This window comes from Ursus maritimus, unplaced genomic scaffold, assembly GCF_017311325.1.
Source record: "Ursus maritimus isolate PB19 unplaced genomic scaffold, ASM1731132v1 scaffold_3, whole genome shotgun sequence".
Lineage (NCBI taxonomy): Eukaryota > Metazoa > Chordata > Mammalia > Carnivora > Ursidae > Ursus > Ursus maritimus.
The window spans coordinates 19,957,016-19,962,235 of record NW_024425563.1 but is presented as its reverse complement, the minus strand read 5'-3'; the positions used below and the strand labels follow the sequence as shown (position 1 = coordinate 19,962,235).

Sequence of the window (5,220 nt, the reverse complement as noted above, 5' to 3'; positions counted from 1 at the left end):
GAGGGCAATGACAATTAAATAAAAGACTGAACGCCAGCACGCAGCCATCACAGCGTGCAGACCTTCCCTTGAGGCTACTTCCTGTTTCCTGTGGATTCACCGTGGTCTCGGTATGTGTGATACTTCTACTGTCTGACTGTTTTAGCACTCTTCCTTTTTGAGCTCAGAAAGCCAAGTTTAAGGTGAGGATCAAGCGAAGAAAATCATACCACCTTAATATCAGGTCCAAAGGGAACTGCACATGTGTCTAAGACAGTTGCCTGCTTTCAAAAGCCTGCAATTAAGTGGGAATATGAGATATAAATGCTAAAAATACAAGCAATAAGTCCTATATTACAAATAAGTTCTTGGCAGCCTGAATTTGCAAAGTCTCTAGGTATACCGCTGTCTTGACACAAAAATACTTAGACCTAGCAGACATCTGGAATGTGAACAAGGCTACTTGCAAAATTTGTTAGCTGGTAAAACCTCTTCCAGGCCTTAAGATTTCTTCTTTAATTTGCAAATATAAATTTTGGAATGAAATGCCACCCTTTCAAAACAATGCGTGCTGAGGAAATGTTGCCTGACACTTTTAGAAGTTACATGGCTCTGTTTGGCCGTGTGATATCCCTGAAGCTTTTGACGTGAGCCCTCTTGAGCCATCCAAACATGGCCATCACCAAAGGAAAGCGAAAGGGCTTCGACTGCATCTCAAGTCCTATAGGCAAAGAACATGCCATTTCACTCAATAACAACAACCATAAATACGAAGACAGGTTTTACAGAATATTTAATTTATTCATCCGTATTTGCCAAGAAGCATTCAGTCTTGCGAGCATCAACTCGTGGAAGAAGGAATGGAGATGAGAATGAGTTTTGGCCCCTTCTTCATGAAGTGAGTCCTGAGTTTGGCAAAGCCTGCTCTCTCCTACCGCCCCCACCACCCAGCCCCGGGCCGTCAACAGCCAATTCAACACTATGCACACAGTCAGCACCTTGAGTGTCTGCACCTGTCTGAGATCTTCTCATCTGCGCACAGAACCAGACCCTGCTTGGAGGACATCTGATAACCCGCGGGTCAGTGGGAAGTCTCTACAATGAAATATAAGAGGGTCGTGCATCGGAAAAGCAGAAGCAGGGGAGGTTCCCTACCTTTGTCTCCCAGACTCTGAGGCAGCCTTTAAGAGGACTCGGCTCCCCAGTCCTGAACACGGCCCCCTCCTCCCCCGCCGCTGCCCCCAGTGGAGTCATGCGCAGGGCATGCCACAAGCACACAGCCCAGACTGGTGTCAACAACTCTATTTTGGTCCCAACCACAGATCGCTGTGGTTAGATCACTTCCCTTCTTCGGACCCCAGGCCCTGATCTCTGGCCCCTACTAGGGAAATAAGCTGCCACCAGATAAACTGGGGAAAACTGCTGAGTTCCCTGAGACAGAAAGTGTAGCTATGTAAATATATTATGTACTGAGCACAGCTGACACAATGCACTAGGGCTGGCTACAGAGGCAGGAGGAGGGACGCGCAGAAATCCCGTCCTCTCTGTGGGGCTTGCCGAGGGTGAGAGCTCAGAACTACCCACCCAGGGCCCTGTTCCCACTCCATAAGGGAGTCCACAAGCCACTTGCAGTAGCACCTCTGAGCCACCCAGGAGCCACCCAGAGAAGAGACTAGATGCATTGTTTCCCTTGAAATTGCACTGCATATTTGCAGTTGAAGACACTCTTTGGGGCTGGATGCTCAGCGTTCCTCATTCTCTAGGACCAGTTGAAACCCGGCCCGTGCTAGTTGGACACCTCACCCTGTCCAAGGACATCTACCTCCCCTTCCCCACAAACCCAGCAACCTTCCACAGCGGTACAGAGGAACCGGGGGTCCAAAGAGTCTGTGCAGACTTGAAAGAGTTGCATATTTTTCTCTCCACGCTCTGCTCGAACTAAATGGCCCTTTTTCTCAAGTTTCCATAGTATGAACACACTGATAGAGCTCAGAGAGACTAAAAGTTCTGCCACCAGCTCCTTCTATATCTGTTGTGATGAATAAGGCTCTTAAATCACCAAGCTTCCCTCTAGAATGCAAAGCACTCGACACTAATATGTTAACTCATTTTCTCCACTGTGTATTGGAAGGAGGGGCGAGCACCACTGCTGGAGTATCTGCTAGGTACTAAGCTGCTGGTAGTTTAATTCAGTACCTTCACCATAAGGGTGTGAGGCAGAGGTGTGATGACAGGAAGGGGACCCTGGGGCTCCCCAGAGAGGGACTGCTGCACCTCATAGCATTCAAATAATACAAATGCTTCTGAACATTCTTTGGGCCAAGCCAACCCTATCTAGTGGCCAGATCCCATCTATAGACCAGACTTGTATGGACTGGCTCCTACCCGTGGACAAACAAGACATAATTTCTGAAGGGCAAGGTGAAAATTCTCATCACCATCTCTCTGCTCCCAGTGGAGCTCCTCTCATCAGCTCCTGCTGTTTCAGTGTGCTGTGTGCACATTGGAAATGGGGTACACACACCAAGAAAGGAACCGGTGAATGCCCAGAACAAAGGCCTGGTCGTTCTCCGTTACTGAAATTCTGCCTTTACCCTAAGCTCGCTCGGTGATCTTTTGTGTAGGATTCAACCTCCGGGTACCACTGTTTCTCCGTTGGGAAAGAGTGGAGAGCTCCCATGGCAGAGTGAGGGCCTGGGTGCTTTCAGAACAATCTCAAGCAAAATGTCCCAGATAGTGTGTGCATTTGAAACATGAGCCACTTGGAAAATGTAAAAATCTGTATCTATGTGGGTCTTCTTGCTTCCTTACCAAGCTTCTACCAGATCCCCAAGTGAGCTAAGTGTACCACTGGGATGAGTAGTGCTCAGCATGGTGGGCACTGAGACGAAGCAGCAGGGGAATGAGGGTCATATGTCTGCTGGCCTCCTGCTCATGTCTATGCGAAATCCCATATGTACCTCAATTCACCACATCCCGAAAAAGCACAACCTCCTTACTCACCACTTCCCCTCCGTCGAGTCTGGGTCTAGAAATCTCTAGCTCATCAATGGTGTCAAGGCTTCCCGAAGCCTGCTCTGCTTGCTCCCCACTGCCTACACTGCCATACCCCATCTGTCAACTCAAACTCCCATGTGCCTCTTGGATCTGTCCCTCTCTCCCCACTGCCACAGCCTCTGGTCAGCCCTCCCTCCAACCCCCTGGATTACTATCATAACCCCATGTCCAATCCTTTCTCCACCCTGCCCCCATAGAGATCTTTCTACAAGGAGAATCTTGCTTCTCTTACTTGGAAATCCCCCAGGCCTCGCCACTGCCTGCAGGACATGTGCTGGCCCACCCTGCCCCGCATTTGCACCCTGCCCCACTTCCCAGCCTGCCTTGCACTATTGCAGGTGGCCAGCACCACATGAGCTCGCCTCCATGCCTTGGCCACGCTGCTTCCTTCACTGGCTACCTCTTCCTCATGTGTTCACGAGGCCATGCCCACGCACCCGTCAAAACACCCTCGTCCTTCTCCAGAACACCTTCTCCCGCCTTTCATACCTGGATGGGTGCCCCATCTCACATATTTTCAGGATGCCTTCTGAGTATGTAGATCTCACTTCTTACCACGTTGGGTTTAAATTATCTATAGACGTGGGTGCTGTGACCACGCCAAGCTGTGAGCACCCCAGCGTCAGAAACCATTTTGCTTCAGTACAATCAAGCTCTTGCACAGTGCCTCGCACATAGTAGGCTCTCAATAAACATTGACTGAATTGACTAACCGATCGACTTGTTATCTAACTATTCCTTAACATCACATCTACCTCTCCAACTAAAATATGCAACTATATACATCTGGAGCAAGGTGAAGGGTGGATGTCCAGAGAAATCATGACCCCTTTCCTTTCTCCGAAGTCCTGACCTAACCTACTATTGCAGGATCAGGTGTCGGACACCTCCTACCCAGGCCTCCACACTCCTGCACTGCCCTTCCCTTCCCCTGGTCTCCTGCTCTCCCACAGACATTCTCCTTTCAGAGTCTGTAGGCTGCTTTCATCATTTCCGCCCTTCACCAGATCAGCAAGCACACAAGAGCAGTCCCGGTGTAGTGGGGAGAGGCCCGAGCTTCATTGTCTCCTTCTCCATTTTCTTGGACCTCGCATGTAAATACAATCTTCTGCCCGCCCGCTCACCTGGTCCTTTCATATGGATGGCCATACTCGTCCTCACCTCCTGGGCTTCAGGTCAGGAACAGCAAGGGCTTATTCCAGCTTTAAAGGAAAAGAAATCGAGGCCTCGGCCCAGAGAGGGACTGGCTGGAAGAAAGTCAGCAGGCCTAGGATAAGAAGCTGGGTCTCCCTATTCCCTGCCCGGCACATAATACTTCTTCAATTGCTCTGAAAATGAAAACCTCGGGATTATTTTGCAGGAGGGAAAAAAAAAAAAAATAGGCCTTGAGAAGCCGTAGCCACACTTCCGACAAGCTCCATTCAGAGGGCAGCGTAACTTAGATAAATGATTTCCTATTACACTGCAATTGTCACTGCAACATGACAGCCTTGCAGTTTCCTTGAAGTGTTCTCTTTGTTGTTTTTCTGTACAGATCCCCCAGAAAGAAGAATCAAATATGGTCCGAGCAGCAAAACAAATCACACGACACCCACAGACCCAGACCCCCCTTCTGCATGGCTCCTCCTGAGAAGGACCAAAGAGAAGGCAGTGAATGAACCCCCCGGGCCTGAGCCCTCTTCCACCTGCCCTGTTCCCAGAGCTCTGCCATGTCCCTGCAAATAGGATTCCTTTTCAAAATAAATAAATAAATAAAAGCCAACAGTTTATGAAGAAGAAATGAAGTGGCAATTTCCCAGCATGGCTAGGAATCAATACAAGCTGTTGCCAGGGTTTTCCATTCAAAGGGTGACTGCTACACTTCTCCAAAGTCAAGAGTGACAGAGCTCCAGCGCTTGACTTACAACTGCTTCATCATAGCAAGATATTTTTAATTTAAAACTCACTGCAGTTGGGTTCGAACTCAGCTGGGACTTGATTTACTGCTAATTCATTTCTCCGATTCCTATAATTCTAAACTCAGTCACCAAACAGTTTAATGCTGATAGAATCACCAGTGCAATGCTTCATGAATGGGCGTCAGGGGAATTTTGTTAGTAAGTGTGTGTTAGCAACTGTTATTCACTTTGGAAAGGAGCATGGTGCTTGGGCAAAGCATGGCTGAGGCCTTATAATTGGGCATGT

General features: G+C 48.8%; 1 long non-coding RNA gene across 1 annotated transcript; it reads right to left on the bottom strand.

Moving 5' to 3' along the window:
- Window positions 1-765: 765 nt before the first annotated feature.
- LOC121105923 lies at window positions 766-4,235 on the bottom strand. The gene is made up of 2 exons (XR_005838663.1): window positions 4,161-4,235; window positions 766-1,074 (listed from the first exon to the last, which is right to left on the bottom strand). It is a non-coding gene; the product is annotated as an uncharacterized LOC121105923 (long non-coding RNA).
- Window positions 4,236-5,220: the final 985 nt, after the last annotated feature.